Below are 22,743 nucleotides of genomic sequence, written 5' to 3' on the forward strand. Positions count from 1 at the left end.
TTGAAAACGGGAGTATTTCCTGATCGAAATACTTCCCACTGAAGTGCCAAAAGGTCGCAGGAACGGAGGTCGCCGCGGGAGCTCCGCTATCACCCCGCCATCTTGGCTGGTGCCTAAACCACGCCCCAAGATAGCTCTTTTTAAGATAATGATCTTAATGCTGTTTTTATATGTTATGCTCAATTTTTCCCACCTATTCCCCAAACAATGGTCCACATGGAGATAATCCAGAGTGTGCTCCTTTATTTGTGCCTGACGGGTACCGTGCATAGCCTTTGGAAATGTGTGCAGTGTACCTTTGATGGGGCTTAACAGAAGCAGATTGGAATTTGCATTATTGGGCTTCTTAGCTGCTGGTCCTCAATGACAGGCTTCATGGAGCTGGAGCGACCCAGCCTCCAAAGTTGAACGTAAGTCTATGGGCTGAGACACCATGGTAGATAGGCTTTATGGTACACCAGTGCCCCGTGGCCTCCTGGTCTCACCAGAATTGTGCTACTGGTATGGAGTACGGTACTGTGCGGGACCGGATGGGCGAGCAGGTTCACGCTGCAGACTCCCCTTTGGAGGGGTCACTGATTGGTACAAGGAACTAACTTGTTTGGGTTTGGGCCCTGGGACCTTATAGGCATCTCCAGACAAGGGGATGTTTGGCAGGGAGCACATGTGCGCTTCTTTCAGGACCCACAGTCGGACTTCAACTTACATCGGTCCCAATTTTGTAAGTTCCTGCAACTTTGTCATGCCCTAGATTCCCACCTCCCGAGTTTCGACCCATGGAAGCCAAATTCATTATGGGTCCCCAGGGACATGGTGGTATTTTTTGTGTTTACTGCTCCCTCGTCAATAAATCACCAGACTTATTCACCCCTTTGAGGGTTTTACTGGAAGTCATGATTGACCCCTTGGAAGATGGCGAATGGAGGTAGGCTCTCATAGTACGCAGAGTTGGCGAGATTATTTAGGTTCTGCCTGATTCCGTTGAATTTCTTTCATAGTACCTACCTGACACTGCTGAAGCTTTTGAAGGTAGGCTGATGCCTGTCATCCACATGTTCCCAGCGTAGTGCGGAAATAGACGACTTCTTGTGGTCTGGGTTTGCCCGGTAATCAGGAGAGACTGGACCACCATCTTTCAACCATTGGCCTGAGTGCTAAGTCAGCCTATTGACTTATCTCACTGCATGGCTCTCCTTGGCTTGATGTAAAATCATGGGGGCAACAAGAATGACTGCATGCTTGTGGGTTCGGGGACCATGGTGCCAAGAGAGACATAGCCCAATTAATAGCCCAATTATGGAACTCGGAAACCCTAACCGTGGTGGAAACTGGCGCAAATCTATGGATTAGTGCACAAAATTGGAAGAACCAGTGTATGCTGCGCGAGGATGCCCATAAAAATACAAAAAGACTTTGAGAAAATGGTGGGAATATTATGGGTTACAAAGTACTGAATGTTACCTGCATATGTGATTGTCGGTCTACATTTGTCACAGCTCATTTACAATGTATGGATTTTGATTTGTTTGGTTTACTTCATGAAATCAATAAAAATGTGTTTTTTTTAATGATAATAATAATATTTCTATTTAATAACATTATTTTAAATATACATTACATTTAATATAACGACAAAATAAAAAAATTACAATAAAAAACTGTGTAATCAAATAAAAAAACATGATTTCAAAATATATATATGAAATAAAGCATGATTACATTTGAATATATATTTATGACATATAACCATTTATGATCACACACATAAATATATAAATTATATTTAAAATGCGGATCATTTTATAATAATTAAAAGCATATATTTTATTAATAATGAAACAATTTTATTAAATCAGCATTTTATAAATATCAATATTATTATCATTTTGTAACATACATTTACATAAATACACATTTATTGCGTGTTTAAAATAAAAAAGATTTCTAAGAACATATTTAGAAATAGAATCGAATATTAAAATATGAAATGTAATATATAATCATTGTATAGCCCCATTAATAGAAAAGATTATCATTTTAATTGTAAAAAGTTATTATTCAAACAAAATATTATATTAAACAATGGATTTCAATATTTAAATTCACACATTATACTTTTTAACATTTTTTGAATTGTCTTTCATTGAACAAATTACTTACCCATAAATGTAGATTTATTTTTTAAATAGCAGAGAAAAAGCTACATAAAATATATTTTAATTAGAAAAATTGGATTTTGATAATAACTCATCATTTTAAACTAAAACAAAATGTACAAAAATGAGAAAAAAAGCATATTTATAAAAAATAACAATCTCCCGATCCTTACCACCTAAAACCCAACATCCTGATACTATAGCATTAGATATACATTAATTACACACATTAATACATTATTTTTAAATTGTAATTTAAGACAAATAACTAAAATAATTTAAAAAACATACTAACACAAAAATTAACATACAACTAAAATAAAGCACATTACATAAAATAATTATAAAACAAGCCATTACACCAATTATAAGTACAACAATATTCTCTCTAACAATATTTTTTTCAACAGTACTACACTCTTAAAATGATATTCTTACCTTTGATATTCCTAACAACTATATTTATGTCATCCCAATATTCTTGACACTTTATTTCTGTATCACAATATTTTGTATTTAATACTTTGTCCAAATACCACAGTAGTGGGGTGTCCCCATATGTGTTCCCAAACAATCTCCTCTCCCAGTTGTCTTCCGTGGTAGCCCAATGGGGAACAATTTGGATCTTTGTGCATAAATATAAACTTCTGTGTCAGATAGTCCCAGCCACCCTCTATTTGATCATGCTGTAGTGTGGGCAGAGCTACTCTGCTGCACTTTCTCACCCACATCAAGGAAATCAACGTAGGATTCAGCATCTGGAAAGTGGAAGGGGGGCACAGGGAATTTTGCATGGGGTTTGAACAGCATGGGAGCTGCACGATTTTTGCATTGGCTATTCCTCTCATGATAGACAACAGTAATGCATTCCAGAAGCTTATGCATCTCCACATTTCCTCCAATATACGTCCTCTGTCTGCTGCTGTCCCTACATATTTAGATAGGTATTAGAAGTTGTATGTTTCCCACAAGAGTCCCAAATCTGGCAGCTGCCCAAACAGAAACGTTGATTGCGTATCAAGAGAGAGGGAGAGGACCAGAAAGCTAGTCCTAATCCCCGGGGTTTATATGTGGTTTAATCAAAAGGAGAGTAGCTCATGCATTACAAAATTGACAAAAGGACTCTAGTATGTTTCATCAGGGGGTAGGTTTTTTGGAAAGGGAAAGTGCACACCGGGTTTAGTGTATTGTTAATCTGAGAGTAATTTAGACATGTGTTTAACAATAAATCATTCTTCACTCAAGTAATTAAAGTTGATGGCATTTATTTTGTGTTATTTTTAGAATATTATCACTTCCTATTTTTTTCCGTTTTTATTTTTTTTTAACTTATTATATTTTTGCTCATATATATACTTTTTTTGTTTCCCAAAGACATTGTCATGTACAAAACATTAAGAAATTATCACATAAATAATCGCTATTTTTAAAATAACCACATAATCATTGTAAGAAACTTAATGCAAACGCAGAATTAATTCCTTCAACGCGTTTCGGACGTCGCCTTCCTCAGGAAATCTGCCTTGTTCTTTACTATAGTTAACGTGGCTAAAAAATGATGAAAAAATACTTTAGTATCTCTCTTATATACAGTTTTATATAACACATGTCTAATTGCTTACTTCATTCTATTCTAACTTTACACATTGTTGTATATATGTCTGTTACAGTTAGGCAAACTCCTAAGTTCGGTGAGGGCCATCTAAAGCTAAGTGCTGTCATATTTACACTTATCTACATGCTTATATTTACAAATTCTGTACATTTGTTTCATTCATACTATACATTATGTACATTTGTCTCTAATTCACATTTTCTGACTCATGTGATCTTACACCATATAGGTTATTGCTTGCAGATGGTAGCTACTCTACTGAGCTTCAAAATTCACATGGCTAATGTCACCAATGGGGACTTTCAAATTGTAGGATTTTCAGAATAGGGTGAACTGAATTTTCCAGGGAGATTTAAGTTGTTGTTGGCTAGACGAGCATGTTATTACCTTAAATATAAGAGTACACAGCTTCTACTAGATATGTTTAATTCTGTTCCGAGGCCGAGGTCCCAGATCCGTGTGTCTAGACAGAATGGAGAATATCTTTTAATTTATCGTTCTGAGTGGAAGTTGTTATTAGTTTTTGTTCCGATAAAAAGATTACCTTGTCTAGTGCTTATATTGTGCTGTATATCTCCGTCTAACAGTCTCGTTTGTTGCACAGCAGGGTCGCTTCCTGTATGTTTGCTGGGTTCAGCGGGGATGGTTTATATAGTCTACTGTGTAAGACACAAAGTTATGGCTATTTAATTTAAATATTGCTCATATCCTCGTAATATATATTTCATGAGCCGGATATGTTTGATTTACCTTTAACGTGCCTGTCAACTCCACCACAACTGCTGCCTCATTCTCTTTCATGGATCTGCATTTCGGCTATAGATAATTTTGTACCTATGATGGGAGACAAGGGGACACTTGCGGTATCTATTTCTATTGTTGGTAGGCTGTGGAGCTCGTACATAATTCAACGTAGCGCTTACCTAGAACTGGTCTAAGACTTCTTCTGTGCGTTACCGCGTAGTCAGCTCTGATGATTAACTACTCGGGTGTTCGGACCCTAGGATGCTGTGCGCTGGGTGATCTCCTTTAGATAGCGTAAAGAAGGGAAATTATTCTTTTAGTAGACTAGTATTTGCATGGGGGTAGATAGAAAAACTTCCGTCCGCGCCTCTGTCTAAAGGGATGAGCGTGACATACCTGATGTGTACGGGTGCCGTCCTCGATGTAATCCGATTGTCGATCTAGCAGTTGTCGTTCTGATGGGGCGTTTAAAAAGCAAGCTTTTTCACGCCATGGGTCAGAGAGTAGAGCGTAATCTCGCGAGATTACAGGTTAGTGTGGGCTTGTACTTCCTGTTTAGTTATTACGTGTGTGTTAGTGGCTCCGCCATCTTATCCTAGTTCCTGTGGTGCGTGGACTGTTCTAAATCTAATGATCTATTCGACCTAAAGTATGTAAAAATTGTTTTAGGCTTGTAAGGACATAGAGGCAGACGTTTATTGAAAGTAGGGTGTAATTTAGTGGCGGATAATTTTGGAATCTATTCCCATTCATATTGTTATATGGAAATTAAATCTGAAAACAATCTGTTACTCGCTGAGTTCAACTGCTGCCATCTGCATGCAATGTTAACATATAAAATATTATATACATCGACTAATAGGTAATGTATGATGTTATAGATCTAAATATAATTAAGGCACAAACTATAAACAAATACTACTAGCTCCCTATCTCCTTGCCACAACTTGTTATAACCTCTCAAACAATTCACACTTATTATATGATAGCTTGATCCCATGGGATTTCAGCATTGAGTCCATTGGTGGCTGTCCCCAAGACATATATCCAATATACTTCCCTCATTTTACGTATTTTCTCTTGATCATATCCTACCCTTGGGTGGATTTTCTCTAAGATGTACCATGTTATATCCTCTGGTGTGTGTCCTTCTTCCAAAAAATGGCTAACCATAGGGGCTGTCTCTTTTCTCGTTCTTATGGCTGTCCGATGCTCAGTCAATCTGACATTGAAAGCTCTTCCTGTTTGTCCTACGTAGCCTTTGCCACACGGGCAGATGATAAGGTAGACTACATTGGTGCTTCTACAATTATTAAGATCTTTCGGTTCAATTGTTTGTTTATTGAAGGTCAAACTTGTACCCTCTATGGCTGAAGCGCAGGATTTGCAGGTAGAGCATTTGTAGTTACCTACTACAGGTCTTAGGTTTGTGAGTGATTGTTGTCTGGGTTCACTTATGGTTGCCATTCTAGATCTTACTATGTGGTCTTTTAATGTCTTGTTTCTTTTATACGCAAAAATGGGCCTGGGTAGTCTGTCTTGTTTGGCGATATTTACATTTAGTATGTGCCAATTGGCACTTACTGTTTGTCTAATCCTTTCGTTGATGCTGGAGTGTTTAGTGACAAATACTAACTGGGGGCTGTGTTTCTCTGCTTTGGGTTGTAACAATACTTGTCTGTCAAAGAAGCGTGCTCTCTTAAATGAGTCTCTTATTAGCTTTTTAGGATACCCTCTGGACAGGAATTTTTCTTTCATAGATATGGCTCTGGTGTCATAGTCCTGTATTTGAGTACAGTTGCGCCTTAACCGTAGGAATTCCCCAAATGGCACGCTATTCTTTTGGATTGTAGGATGAAAACTATCATAGTGAAGCAACGTGTTTTTTGAGGTGGGCTTAACAAACAGGTCTACTATTAGTGCCTGGTCTTGATGTTTTATCTCCATATCTAAGTAGGTTTCTCTTTCCCTACTGGCGTGGCATGTGAATCTGATATTATCATCACATAAATTTATCCATTGCAGATATTCCTCTAACATGTCTTCATTGTCAAGCCAGATGAAGAACACGTCGTCTATATATCTAGCCCAGTTACATACAGACTCAAAAAAAGGTGTTACTTCATTAAAAACAAATTGTGCCTCAAAATGGGCCATATAAATGTTGGCAATTGTTGGGGCACAAGAAGCCCCCATGCTGACTCCTTGTTGTTGTTTGAATAGCTTACCATTGAATTCGAACACATTATCATTAAGTACAATGTTCAGGCATTCTAATATGAAGACACTCGGGCACTGTATTTGGTACTTCTGTATGAACCAATGTGTGGCTGTCAATGCTCCTGCTATGGGTATGTTACTATATAAGGCTACAATGTCCATTGTAACCAGAATGTTAGCCGTGTCACAAAATGGTACGTGTTCCACAAGGTTAATGATTTGTTTAGTATCTTTCACATGTCCTGGGATGTTTGCTACATGCGGGCACAAAATGGTATCTATATATTTAGCCAGGGGTTCGGTTACCGAGCCTATCGTTGTTACAATCGGTCTTAGAGGTGGGTCTCGTATATCTTTGTGCACCTTGGGGATACCATAGATGCTAGCTAGTCTTGGTTTTTCTACATTTAAGTATTGACATTCTTTGTCACATATTTCCCCATTCCTCAGAGCCTGTTGAGTCACTCTTTTGATTTTTTTCTTGGTCTCACCTGTAGGATCTCTAGTGATAGGTGCATAGTATTGTTGGTCGCTTAACATTTCCTCCATTTTAGCTATATATCATGGTGTTTCATAGACAACAATTCCTCCCCCTTTGTCACATGCTTTCACTGTGATATTTGGGTCTTTTTTGATCATATTCATTGCTTCATATTGGGGTTTGGTAAGATTAAATTTTGGTCTAGGGGCATAGTTGGCGATGTCTGTGAACTTTTCATTCATAATCTGCTCAAAGATTGCTACCTGGGGAGGCACTTGCTCCAAGGTTGGGGTGAAGATGGACTTGGGTTTAAGACCTGATAAATTAGATGGTTCTAGGTCTAGGCCTTTGTTTAAGAAAAAGAATTTTAATCTTATTTTTCTCAGAAATGTTTGTAGGTCTCTAAATAAATCGAATTTATTTAGTCCTGAATGTGGGGCAAATGAAAGACCTTTAGAGAGTACTGCGATGGTATTGGGGAGAAGAGTTTGAGATGTAAGACTAAAGATGGGTAATTGATCTAGTTTCTCCAATACCTGTTGTTCCTCGTTTCCAGGTATTGGTCGTACTCCATCTCTTGATGTGCTGGGTACTGGTACTCTTGTGGTGGGGGATTCTGAAATGTCTGACGATATTGTGGTCTCCAGTTCGAGCGTCTTGGTGGGCGCTGTCCTAAAAAAGGTCGTCTGCTTTGGAATCTGGAGTTAGATCTACCCCTTTGATATCCTCCATCATATGAGGCTCCATCGCTATCTGTGCCTGAGGACTCCGAAAATGTGTTCACTCTTTTACCATATCTGTTTTGTCTGTAGCCCCAATTATCTGCCCTGTTATCTTTGTTGGAGTAAAAGTCATCCGATAGATAAGGATACACTGTTTCTTTCTTGAAGAACTTTATGTCTTTCTGTAGCTTCTCTGTTTTTCTTTTTATAAGATAATCCGTGTATGAATTTAGATCTTTTTCTATGTCGTCTAAGGTCTTTTTGACGTCCTCCACTATCCCTGATTTTTTAATTTTATCCTCAAGTTCAGCTGTTTCTTGTGCCAATTCCTGTAGCATTCCTTTGGATGTTTCCACTATCAACATCATGTAGTCCCTGGAGCACCTGTTCGATATCATGGACCAGCGCTCCAGGAACTCCCTGATGTGTGTGAATAAGCCTGGGATATTTCGTATCCTGAGTCCTTGTGGTATGACCCCAGCCTTAAGATATTGGAGCATGAAATGCCCATGCTGTTCTATACGTTTTAGTTTTTTCCTTAGTCCCAATAGGGTGTTTACATCTTTATTCTTATCTTGACCTGTTGTCGTAGCTTCCCCAAAAGAGACTGAACTTCCCACCATATTAGCGTATTGTTCATCTGTAAATCCAAAAGCTGGTAGCTTAGCCATCTGAGCTTTGTTTATGTTACTAGTCTCTATTAACTAGTCTAGGGAGTGTATTATTCTGTAGTACTGATGTCCATGCACAGCACCTGTGCTTGAGGCCCACGCTCTCCTTAGGAATTTGCTCAATCACTTTAATTAAATTAGACAAACGTTTGTCATCTCTGATGTGTATCTCGTGAACCCCTCACGGACCTGCCGCGAGTATATCTTTTTTGGAAAAAATGGGGCCCCTGCCTAATAGGATGAACCCTGGCAAGGTAAATTAGTTTTTTGGAAAGGGAAAGTGCACACCGGGTTTAGTGTATTGTTAATCTGAGAGTAATTTAGACATGTGTTTAACAATAAATCATTCTTCACTCAAGTAATTAAAGTTGATGGCATTTATTTTGTGTTATTTTTAGAATATTATCACTTCCTATTTTTTTCCGTTTTTTTTTTTTAACTTATTATATTTTTGCTCATGTATATACTTTTTTTGTTTACCAAAGACATTGTCATGTACAAAACATTAAGAAATTATCACATAAATAATCGCTATTTTTAAAATAACCACATAATCATTGTAAGAAACTTAATGCAAACGCAGAATTAATTCCTTCAACGCGTTTCGGCCGTCGCCTTCCTCAGGAAATCTGCCTTGTTCTTTACTATAGTTAACGTGGCTAAAAAATGATGAAAAAATACTTTAGTATCAGGGGGTAGGAACATCTGGAACATCTGGTAAGAGGGCTTCATGAGCACACTTACCAGGTGTTCCTAGCCCCTGATGAAACATACTAGAGTCCTTTTGTCAATTTTGTAATGCTTGAGCTAGTCTCCTTTTGATTAAACCACAAACAGAAACGTTGCCAATATGCCGACCCGGGACAGTATGCTCTTTTGTCTGTTGACCCTGAGCCCCGCTATTGTTCCTAAGGATTCCATGCGTGACATACGTTGGGGGATCGATTCCCTGGGTCTTTTCAGGTAAAATAATGTATCATCTGAATATAGGGAGACCAAGTGTGTTGTCTTTCCCAATCTAAGTCCACAGCTCTCCAGTTCCCCTCTGAGTCTAATTATTATAGGCTCCAGTGCCAAACCAAAGAGAGGGCATCCCTGTCTGGTCCCCACTGCATGCCCCAGTTCTCCGAGACCATCTAGCCACTTTTCATCCTACTCTGGGGTCTGTGTAAAGTAAACACACCCAACTGCAAAAGACAGGAATGTACTCCCTTAAACAGTAGGACCACCAGCAGGTACTTCTAGTGGAAAGTGTTGAATGCCCTTTCTAGGTCCACTGGCACCAGTACAAGTTCATTAACATTGTTCCTAACTCAGTGTGACAAATGAGTAAGCCTGCAAATGTTCATCATAGTACTCTGCCCCTGTATAAATATATATTGATCTGCATGTACCAATCTGCCCACTTCCTCATACAGTCTATTTGCCAGGGTTTTAAAATCTGAGTTGAGCATCCTTAACTGTTGGTTTGAGGAGGGGTCTATGAGTCAAACCTCACTGGGGGACCATACGCATTATTCCCTCTCTAATGCTTTGTGGGAGCAACCCAAGTTCTCTACCCTTCCGGAAGACCAGACTTAGCTTGTCGCTCAGCTATGTACCAAGTAAAATTCCACCAGGAATCAATCATCTCCCAGTGTCGTCCCTGCTGGCATTACACGGACAGTCTCTTGTTGTTTCTATGATGAAATTTCATCATCTAGCACTTGCCTTTCCAGTGCAGAGGTTGTCAGAGCTCCACCTCTCTATGATGAGTACCATTTCTGTGGACTGCCTGGGGCTGTATACACAGTGTTTGTTAAATTGCCTGTTGTGTCGTCATTGAGCCGTCAGACCGTATCAGGGCAAGGATCAGAGGATTTTCCCATTACTTCTTTAATAACCAGGCTAGCCCCTTACTGGAGTTGTTGCCCTGCCTGTGTAGCCCCTGTTGGTATGCTTGCAGTGTTAGCCCAGCTAGTCAATCACATGTGTCACTCAATCCCCTCTTCACATCCAATAATTCATTTCTGCCCTCTAGGATCAGGGTAGTCTGTTGTTGCATATGTACTGTTCTATTCTCCAAGGGGCACATGCATCAACCTATTTAGGAAGTGCAAACGGTGCGAATCGGTAAATTCGGCCGTTTGCACTTCCTAAATATGTGTTTGGGATGCATCAAGCATTTTTGAGTAATTCGGTATTTTTACCGAATTCCAAAAATGCGATTGCTTTTAAGGAATTGCAAATTTGCAATTCCTTAAAAGCTATGCATCATTTAAAAAAAAATTGCGATTATTCAAATTGGAAGTGCAAATTACCACGAGGTTCAACCTCGTGGTAATTTGCGAAATTGTTTAAAAATGCTTAAAAATGCATTTTTTCAACTGTCCAGTTACAGACACACATGTCCTTAGGACATGTGTGTGTGAAACATGCACTTTCAAATGCATTTCAGGGGTGCAGGGGGGGGTCCTTTGGACCCCCCCCTGCACCCATGAAATTTTCTAAGTGCCACTCGCAATTTGCTACTGCCTTCCAATTGACTACATTGATTCCTATGGGCCTCTAGGCCCATAGGAATCAATGTAATGCCATTCCTTAATTGCACTTCGCAATTAAGGAATCGCAATTTCCGAAAATTAAGAAATCCTAAAAACTTTTAGGATTTCTTGATGCATAGCATTTTGCATTTCCTAAATAGCGATTCCTTAATTTTCGCTATTTAAGAAATGCAAAATCCTAGATTGATGCATGTGGGGGCAAGTGTTTTAGGTTGTGCTACAGTCATTTATTAACTCCATATACTGTCCCTATGCACTCCCCAGCTGGAATGATTGACTTATGCACATTACTTGGTAAAATGCTATGGTCAATGGTTTGATTAGATATACTTATTTTGACAATCACATTATTGATATCTAGTCCCTGAAACTCAATGAGAATTAAGTTATTAAATGACATTATGTTTTCCCTAACACAAGAAAATATACACTTTTCATGCAGCTTCTTCATTCGATATTACCGGGAAATATTGGCCATGGTTTTTGCTATTGAAAAAATCAACCAATCCCCAGACATATTGCGGAATGTTACTTTGGGATTCCAGATATTTGATTCCTGCATGTCTGAGAACAGAGCCATCCAAGGCATTCTGAGTCTGCTTTCTGGAAGGAAAAGAACTATTCCCGGATACCGGAGTCTGAACCAATCTCTGTTGGCTGGAATCATTGGGGAGACCATGTCAGCCTTAACTCTTCCAATTGCAAGAATCTTGGGGATATTTCACTACCCACAGGTAGGAAAATAGTAGAAATATTTCAAAACCAGTATCTGCAATGCAAAGATCATGCATAGTTTTCTAAGGTTCTACAGTTGTTAGGAGTGTTTGTGAATAACCTCAATGTTAAGACTTTCATTCCAATAGTTAACCCTCTTAGAAAAACTCTTGTTTTCACCCCTTTACCACATTTATTAGTGTCAACAAAATCTGCTATCTTGGCTTCAACAGTAGTAGGTAGAATCTGCAGTCAGATAACTCCTCAAATTTGTAATATGACCATAAATTCTAGTATTAAAGTTGTTGGTCATGCTTACAAGAATAAAAGGTTTTGTACTTAGGGTCTTCTGTGTTTAGCCAAATTCCTGATTCACAAAGGTAACTTTACACTTTTGAGGAAGTTTAGTGTAAGCGTAGGTTCAACTTTTGGAAGAAATTTACACTTTGATTTTGAAAACTGCCAAATGTACTCAATGTACACAAAAGTCAAAATTACTCAAATGTTTACGTTACCTTTGTGAATAAGGCCCATAGTCTTTACCCCAGGATTCATTACATTTGTTTTTACTAGAATATGTGGATAACTGGATAAAATAAACCCTATATCCACAGACAGTAATTACCCCTTTTGTGACATGTGTCAAATGTTATTGTATTCATTAAGAACCATAACAATATATATAGTGCAATCACAGTAATTAAATTCATCTGAGATAGTTACACCAAAACCCACTCTTTGAATCATTTTCTAAATTATGTAAGTCCCTCTGGTTCCCACAACCTTACAGTGTGTATGCAGATGCTCTTGGTTTATAAAGGGTCTCCTCCAGTTTCACACACCAGTTCCAAAAACAGATCCAGAGTGTTAATGACGAGGGGTCTATAGACTCTGGGGTGACATCACCCCAGAGTCATTTTAAGGTTTGATGAAAGTGGGCATCTGTCCAGGGCCCCGCCTTTCAAAGGGCCCCCTCATGGAAGGATTGGGACATTAAAAAGATCCTCTCCCGTCACTTTCTCTGTCTCAACAACTCTCCCTCTCTCTGGCTGCTTCTGACTCTGTCTCTCTCTGGTGATCCTTACCGCACCACTCTCTGCTTTTCTACTCACCTCTCTTTCTCTACTTCCTCTATTTCTTGTCCTTTCATTTCACGCTCTCCCTGCTTTGCGTATCCCCCTTTACCTCTCTCTCTACTTCTACCTCCATCTAACTCACTCTTACCTCCATATGCCTACCTTGCCTCTCTTTCTACCTTTACCTCTTCAAAAGGACAAGGCACCCTGCTGGGTGCATGCTCCTCAGTACTTGCTTGATCTGTACATTCAATGTGCTTCTTACTTGGGGTCCCGTGGTTGGGCACTCGCCAGATTATGAGTGTTTCTCATAGGCTTTTTTTACGTTCCCACGGCGGTACCCTGAAATAGCCCACGCAATGGGACCATTAAAAATAGTTTCTGCTTTGCATGGACTATAAAACCCATGCCGTGCAGGAACTGGGGTGCATGAACAAATGTTTTGCCCACTGCATGCACCTCATGGCATAGGGCCCCTTTACTTTCCTCTCTACCACAGTTTTCATGGAGGAAGAACTGCCATAAAAACCATGGAGGGGAGGAAACTCGGAATATGCTTGTCGGGACCCCAGTGGTCCCACCAAGTATATTGCTGCCTTCTGACTGCCGCAACACAACCTTGGTTTCCTGTTGGCTGCAGCAGGGCAATGGCGGTCCGATTGCCCTAATTGTAATAAGGTGGTCAGAAGACTGCCACCGACACGCCACCACGAATCTGGCGGGCTGTTGATCGCCAGATTCGTAATCAGGTCCTTGGTGGTATGAGATACAGAGAGGGATAGGCATGACACAGTAAGTGGGCTACACTGTAAGAAAGGGTTTAGCCACAAAAGAGCACGCGGGTGGAAGTGCCTGATATTGTTTGGCACTACAATGGCTAGAATATTTTGAAAGTGGGTAAAATGATTATGAACAGTGGCTCACAAATTCGGTCTTGATCAAGGCCCCAAAAGATGGTCCTCTATTCCCCTTTGTCCCCAACAGGCCCACAAGAACTTTGGGCCTGATTTAGATCCCATAGGATATTTTTGGATTTATTATTCAGAGGACAGGATATTCATAATCAGAGACAGAATAACTTGCCTGCCACTATCTAAATCGGACCCTTTGGCTTCCAGTGGCTTATCTTCTGGCGAGTCAGTCAGAGATGGCTGGTGGCAGGCGAGGGCAATGTCTCAGCTGCAGATTTTGATTAACTTGTTTAATTACCTCCCAGGGACGGCTCATGCTATCACCCACTTAAGGGGATAGCTGTTTGCTTTTGCTCGGCGGGACCTGCAACAGCTCCTGCCAAGCAAATGCAAACAATCTGATTCCAGCTGTCAAGTGGGAAGGTGCAGTCAAACTGCTCCTGCCCACTGAGAGATGAGGTTTCATCTCTTTCCCTGACCGCAGACATGCGAGCATATAAAGCGATGAAAGTATTGCTCTCACGCGCAGGAAGCTGCGCTCCCCAACATGCACCCTGGGTGTCCTGGCTGGGACCAGGGCACCCAGGGAGACTGACATGCGAGCATATAAAGCGATGAAAGTATTGCTCTCACGCGCAGGAAGCTGCGCTCCCCAACATGCACCCTGGGTGTCCTGGCTGGGACCAGGGCACCCAGGGAGACTGCCGGGCCCTAGGAAATGGGGTTCCCGGTTTCGGAATCAGACCGAGAAGGGGGAACATGTTGCCCTGTCTCCTATCAAATTATGGCCGGGCCCCAGGGAATGGGGTCCCAGGGTCCTAAATCCGCTCAGGGAGGAGGGCACGTGGCTCCCGTCCTCAGGGCCGGACTGGGAACCAAAACCGGCCCAGGCAAAGTGCTCGGCCGGCCCCACCTCCCCACCTCCCAACGGGAGGGGGGGCAGCCGCGCTCTCTGCCAGGGCCGGTTTTCGGCCGATTTTGTTACAGGGCCGTTTTTGCAGCATAGCTGCAAAAACAGCCCTGTAACAAAAACGGCCCCCAGGGGCACAAACTGGCCCCCCACTCGTGCGGCCCACCGGGGGATTGCCCGGTGCCCGCAACAGCCAGTCCGGGCCTGCCCGTCCTTGTTGTCATAAGTAGTATTCAAAGATCTTTCCCCTTTTTCCACGTTATTGGACAGCTTAACAAAAGTCCCCCAAGCATATTTGCAGCCGATTTTGGTGATGCGTTACTGATTCCGAAAATACAAAAACATCTCCATCAACAACGTACTTAGTTCATTTAGTTAAGTGAAAGTATCCCTGTTTGGCCGAGACTCACCTCTTTGTTTCCTTGACAAGGATTGATGTTATCACAGATTTGTGGATGAAGATGCTCAAGAAACATTCACATTGCCGAAATTACATGAACCCAAGGTCTCTAGAAACATTAACCTGTGGTCCTGTATGCAGACATTTTTTCAATGAGGTAGCACTTACTAATTAACCAGATTAAAGTACTCCAGTTGGGTAGATGTTTTCTGAAAAACTGGGGACTCTTTGGGGAAAAAGAGGTTCCAGCCTGGCCCTGGTGCACATTTCACAGAAAATAAACCTCAACAGGAAGCACTTACAAATATAAACACAGCAGGTACCCCAGTTGAAGCTCAACTTCAGTGAAGCACACATTCACCCACTTGATTAAAATGTACTAAAAACATAAGATGCAATAAGGATTGCACAGCCAGCCCGCCACAGGGGCATGCTGGTGTACTATGGTCACGAGCCTTTGCCCTCTCATAAAAGCACAGAACATGCCACACAGTACCTGCCCTAAATGGGAAAAGAAGGGAACTCTCCCACAGAGAATGCTCCAGAGTAAGGTAAAATGCCAGTTCTCCTGTAGCAAACAAGGTAAAATAATAAAGGATGGAGTGCTTACTAAAAGCCTACTCTATTCTATGGGAGAAACAGAACTCTTCAAGGCAGGACTTTACTAGCTACTTACCATGCTTACTTATAGTGGTAGTGTTCTCTGTGATTGACCTGTTAGAGCACAACTGCTGGATGTACCTGGGAGCAAAGATCAAGTCAATAACAGATGCCCACCCCCTTTCCCCATAGGGGGATTTGCTTTGCACTTCACCTTGAAAAACAATTGATTATGTCTACAAGGTTGTGGTAGACTATACATGTCCTCGGATTCTTCCCTCTAGTGTCCTATGGTACTGCTTATGTTTATGAGCCCAAAAAGACAAACTCTTTTGGCAAATCCCTGAGTTTAGCATTAAAATCCCAACATAACCAAAATCAAGGTTGAAGTGTGGTACCAGACCTCAGACAGATCATCATGAAACAGAACAAATCCTCAACTAAAGGGCAAAAGGAGTTAGTGAAATCAATAATATAGTAATTTACCAGATAAAAATAGAAAGAACCCTGGCTATCCTTGATAGCAGGGCCTCATATGCAGGGCTGACTGCGCCAATAAATGATGCTTCTGCCCTAAGATTTAATTTGACCCATATCGGGAGTTTGCCCCTATCTCTCCTGTGAGAAGAGGCTATAGCAGAGCAGGAGTAACAGGACAATCCCCTGCAGGAGATTGATGTGATACCCCAGGTTTCCTGCATGACAACAAAATAAAAATGTATCAATAAAAGTTAGCCAATCTGAGTTAAAGATCTTATATTTTAACCCTGCCACATTCCAGTTTACAAGTGAGAAAGAATAGCCAGACCTTGCCACCACTGAGTCAAACGCCTTCTCCATGATTACAGCCCCCCTAGGTTAATCGGTAAACGCGCTATTTGGGGGAGGTTGTGCAGAATCCTCAATACTTCCCTCACATGTTGCCAGGAACTAAGAGTTCTGGGGGTGTACGCGTACCAATTGTAAATTATAGAAAGAACAGAGAGGAACAGGGACTATAGAACTCGCAGAAATTGAGCAACTTGGGTTCCTGCGCAGTATAGCCCATTGCACAGATGGGGATCTAAAATTATTGATACCATAATCCCCTTGAGAAGTAATAGAGCTTGGTCCAATCCAGCCAATCCTTCAGGTGAACAGGAATTCAACAGAAAGACCAAAGGAAAAATCCCTCTATCGTGCTAACCAATCAGCTCCCCATATGACTTTTCACAATGAATCCATGGGGGGGGGGGGGGGGCACCAGTCAAGACCACAATATAAGGACACACATCTGGGGAAAGATTTATAATGGACAGAACAAGATTAGATGCATTGTCCGCAGAACCTCCCACCATGTTTAGATAATGGGGTGCAGAGGATAAACTGGGTGAGGACGCCTCTAGGCTCCCCTTCCAGCATTAAATATTGCTCATTAGAGGATTTTTCTTGTTTAGTTGGTGCAATACAACTGAAAGTATTTACCCTTGAGGGGTTGTGCCGAGGCACAGATTGTTGTGCCAAAAAGGACCTAAACTGGGTTTCAATAGCTCCCAAGCAGGCTAGAATTGGAGAGAGCTTAGTCTGAATCAAAACCTTAAATTTAGTGCTGCAATCATCTATAGATAGTTCTTTCCAACCAGAGACAAGTAAAGGTGTAGACAAGCCTATCTCTTGAAGACTCCAGGAACAGAGCTTCAGAATTCCCTCATGCAGGTGATGATGTATCATCTGCTTGAAAGTTTGTCTGATTGTCTGCATCAGAAATTCCACACCGGTGGGTCCTCTGGAGTTTTTTCCCCTTTGGGAATCACCTTATGCCCTCCAGTGTGGGAATGAGCAGCCTTTCCCACCTGTGAAAAACCACTGTTAGAGCAGGTAGCTGGGGGGCTAGACAGAATGGCCTGAGATGCTTCCTCCATGGACGCTGGGTTGTTACACAAACTTAAGACCAGTCTTCCCTCTGTAAAATGTATTTCCATGCTTAAAACCTCCACTGCCCTCTCCAACATCTGAACAATGAACGTGCACTTCTTCGGGGGGCAAGGGGGCAGACAAGGTGCCAGATGCTTTTGTCTTCACCATAGTAAATAGCCATACAATACTTATAGGTAGAGAGGGACTGCTTGGTTCTCCCTCATTAGACAGAAAGGACATTGGCATGAATAAAAAAGAAAAGATATAATGTCAGCCAAGTGGGTTTTTCCTTCAAAATAGGAAACACAAATGTGGTTTATGCTTCAAGATTTTGGCATCTAACGTCGCTGGGAGCATGCACTCTTAAAAGTACTTGTAAAGCCCAGTCCCGCTACACGGGTTAACTTTAAAAGCAGAAACTTACAGCCTGATTCATGAAAGGTAATTGCGCTCGCAAAGGGCCAGATTCTCAGAATCTGGCCCTTTGCGAGTGCAATTTTTGCATTTGGGATTCATCATCCCAAATGCAAAATTAGCTATTTAAGAACTCGCAAATTTGCGAGGAATAGCAGTTAAGGAATCTCTATTAGAGATTCCTTCAATGCTATTCTTGAAACATTTAAAAATTGCAAATTCGCAATTTTGGGCCGCTATTTACCGCGAGGTCAAACCTCGTGGTAAATAGTGAAAACATGGAAAAATGTTTTTAAATGCATTTTTCTAAGTTGCATGTTACACACACACATGTCTTTTGGACATGTGTGTGTGTAACATCTGTGTAATTTCACATTTCAGGGGTGTTACCCTGCACCCTTGCAATCTCATTTGCGATTAGCTAATTGCTAATCGCAAATAGGGAATGACTCCCCATGCATCCCTATGGGCCTTTAGGGAGTTATTCCTTATTTGCGATTAGCAATTAGCTAATCGCAAATAAGGAATCTGTAGGAATTGCAAAAAATATTGCGAATCCTACATGAATCCCGTTTTGCAAGTCTGGAATAGCGATTCCTTATGAATCGCTATTTCAGACTCGCAAAACTTCACAATGATGAATCTGGCCGTTAGTCACCCACAATGATGGCGGCACAAAGGCAGGCTGAAGTGTGGACAAATAAAATACTGCCTAAGGGGGGCCCTCACTCGCCCCTTAATCCTAGGCCTTAAGCTGGGAGAATGAGGAGGCAAAGGCCACTCCAAGGATGTCCAATAGGAAAGCATGGGTGGGGATAGGTTGAAAATATACCTGAGAATGTTGTGGGTCTTTCTGGGAGAACCACTGTCTAACCACAGAGTCAAGGGGGGTGGCCCTACCCTGTCTCTTCCTGGCGCTGATGGGTGCAGGATGGACATATCCTTGGGCCAGGCTTTGCCCGGGTGCGTCCTGTGCCGCGGGATTACAGGGACACTGTCTCCAGGCGCAGTGAGGTGTAGGGTATGGCATCCCCTCAGCACGGCGTAGACCGTAGGGATCCATGTACCCCCTTGCCAAATCCAAAATGTCTCAATTGTTTTGTAGTTAATTATTTGATGCTTACTATCCATATCCTCCGGTGGTAATATGCTAAAGTGATACGCCATCTCTTCACATTTTGCTATTTTCTCATTGATTCACCAGGTCGCTTTATTTATGATAGAGGCCTGTGAGATTATTCCTTCAGCATTCTCTTGGATTTTACAAATCAACTCTTTCTGTTTCTTTCACTTTTTATGATCATGTTTACCTTTGTCAAAGGTGCACACCTGGTTTTGCATTTTGATTCAATCTTTTCTTTATTGGGGTGTGGAATAACATGAGATGTTAGGATTTCAATCATGTTGGTGTTAAGGTGAGAAGTAGCATAAGGCTTTGTGACTTTTTTTGACGAAGAATTGTTTCCTATTTCCACCTTTATCAGATTTTTCCACCTGGTCGATTGCATAAAATCTTAGTTGCTCCCTCTTACATTGATGTTCTTTCTCCATATGCTTGGTCACAGCATTACTTCTGTCTTTGTTGGTTGTTACTCTGATGTGTTCCAAAATGTGTTTTCTAATTTCACATGCTGTGCTCCCAACACATTAAATTGCATGGACATTCTATCACATATATTCCAAATGTATTCTTGCATCTTGTTTAAAACTCATTTTATGTTCATTGCCTGTGAGAAATTCCTGCATGTTTATGGCAATTTTTCAAGCTTTTCATTATTTATTTTTCCAAAAGCCACGGTGAATCATCCATTTCTCTTTCTTGAGGCAAAAGTGGCGGTGTACCAATTTACCATTTAAGTTACATGCTCTGAATGTTTTACATGGATGGCTTCCTATACATTAACAATTCCTGGGTCCAATGTAATAGTCCTCATTAATTTAAAGTAAATATTTTAGTTTAGAACTAATACAATAAAAAACGTTATATCCAATAAAACTGTTTAACATCACATATTTAATTGTTATTTGTGTATGAGTGTTTTCTATCTATCTATCTATCTATCTATCTATCTATCTATCTATCTATCTATCTATCTATCTATCTATCTATCTATCTATCTATCTATCTATCTATCTATCTATCTATCTATCTATCTATCTATCTATCTATCTGTCTGTCTGTCTGTCTATCTATCTATCTATCTATCTATCTATCTATCTATCTATCTATCTATCTATCTATCTATCTATCTCTCTATCTAGCTCTCTATCTTTCTATCTATCGCTCTCTCTATCTATCTATCTATCTATCTATCTATCTATCTATCTATCTATCTATCTATCTATCTATCTATCTATCTATCTATCTGTCTGTCTGTCTGTCTATCGATCTGTCTAACAGTCTATCTGTATATATTAATTGAGGTAAACACAAGGAGATGACAGGCGGAGTGCTGAAACATTTCAGACACTCACCCCCTGTCACAGATCTGGGTTGAATCCATCATTGTTCTTTCGCTCACTTCGCCACCTCAGTTCAGGCCCAGCTATATGCAAATCAGTCTTGACCCTGTGCCTCATGGAAACAGTTCACCCAAACTGCCAAGCCAGCTCTTCCCAAAATTGGAAACAAGCATCCTTGGACTGGTTTCGTGGTAACACCCCTCATCAGCCAGGTTAGCTGGATTCCTGTGGCAAAGTGAGCAAGGGACCCACGTCTGGGCGTACCACGCCAACTTAGGGAGTAGAACGCAAACATAATGAGATGATGGACGGATGCTGAAACTTTTCAGATGCTCACCCCCAGTCACAGATCTGGGTTGAATCCATCATCATTCTTTAGCTCACTTTGCCACCTCAGTTCAGAACCTTCTTTATGCAAATCAGTCTTGACCCTGTACCTGATGGGAACAGTCCAGCCCGAACTGCCAAGCAAGGTCTTCCCTGAACCGGAAACAAGTTTCCTGGGACCGGTTTCGAGGTAACACCCCTCATCAGCCAGGCTAGCTTGAATCCAGTTGCAAAGTGAGCAAGGGACCCACGTCTGGGAATACCCCCCCCCCACCAACCCCCCCCTCCAAATTAGGGCACACAAAGCAAACACAAGGAGATGATGGACGGAGTTCTGAAACTTTTCACACTGGGGTTGAGTGTCCGCTCCGTCCATCATCTCCTTTTGTCTGCTTTGTTTGCCCTAAGTTATCAGGGTATGCCCAGCCGTGGGTCCCTTGCTCACTTTGCCACTGGATCCAAGTTATCCTGGCTGATGAGGGCTGTTAGCCCGAAACCGGTCCCATGATGCTTTTTTCTGGTCCAGGGAAGACATGGCTTTCCAGTTCGGGCTTGACTGGTCCCATGAGGCAAAGGGTCAAGACTGATTTGCATATAGCTGTGTCTGAACTGGGGTGGCGAAGTGAGATAAAGAACAATAATGGATTTAACCCAGATCTCTGACTGGGGGTGAGTGTTTTCAAAAGTTTTGAGAGCTCCGCCCATCATCTCCTTGTGTTTGCTATCTTAATTGAGGTCCCTGCCTGCATTATTTGTTAGTGATCTATTTGTGGTGCTACATTTAGTCTGGGCTGGAGTACTTTTATAACTGTTTTTCATATTGGGATGTGGATATTCTAGAAGTGTAGTTTGTGAATCGCAGTCCCTCCAATGTTTACATCCAAATCATATTCTTATGTGCGCGGTAATCTCTGCCAGATTGTTGGAGATCTATGCATAGAAAAGACAGGAGAGGCAGAAATGGAGGTCTCCAGACATAGGTCTATGAATAGCATTTTGCAGTGCATAAGTAGTATTACCATAGTACTATTTCACATATTACAAAATATAATTGGTGAGAAGGCCTCCTCCTGCATCTACACTCAAAAATGGTGAATGGCGAAGCAGTGTAGGCTTACACTTAGGTGCAGAGGTAGAATTACACATGACATGTTACTGAAATTTCAGAAGTGCAGCAAATATTCGAAGGTGTCTTGGCACCAGCTTAACAGGCATTGAGTACTCAGCTGGAGGGAAGCTAAGGTCTAGGAAGAGTTAAAAAGCCAGGCCTTCAGCAGTTTCTGAAAGGCAAGTAACTCAAGTGCATTCCAGGATTTCAAGGTACACAATAACAACCTCTTTCCGCCCCCAAGCTGCCCGCTTGCATCTGGGAACCACTAGAAGTTAGCATGAGTGGAGCTTAAGGTCCTGCCTGGCGTTTACCATCTGAATCTGTGTTGTGGAAATTCAGGGACAGAGCCCTGAAGAGCTTTGTGAACAATACAAAGCAATTTGAAAATGATCCTCTGCCTGACCGGAAACCAATGTAATTTCCGAATTGACTTTGATAATGAATGGTATGTTGGGATCTTTAGAAGAAGTCTAGCTGTAGCGTTGAGCAAGAGTTTCAGTTTGTTTAGGATGTGTTGGTGGACATTGAGATAAAGACTATTGCACTAATCAAGATTCGCCAAAGCTAAAGACGTGATCAGAGTTTTCTGGTGATGAACTGGAATGTAGGGAGGTATATTTCTGAGCTTTCTTTACATAAGGATGAAGAAGTCACTGCATTGACTTGGTCAGTGAAGCACAGTTTATGATCAATAAGGACTCTGACATTGGAAGCATTTCTGGCAGGTGTTGGTAAGGAGCCCATGTCCTGAGTCCCTAAACATGTATTT

This window comes from Lissotriton vulgaris, chromosome 8 (assembly GCF_964263255.1).
Source record: "Lissotriton vulgaris chromosome 8, aLisVul1.2, whole genome shotgun sequence".
Lineage (NCBI taxonomy): Eukaryota > Metazoa > Chordata > Amphibia > Caudata > Salamandridae > Lissotriton > Lissotriton vulgaris.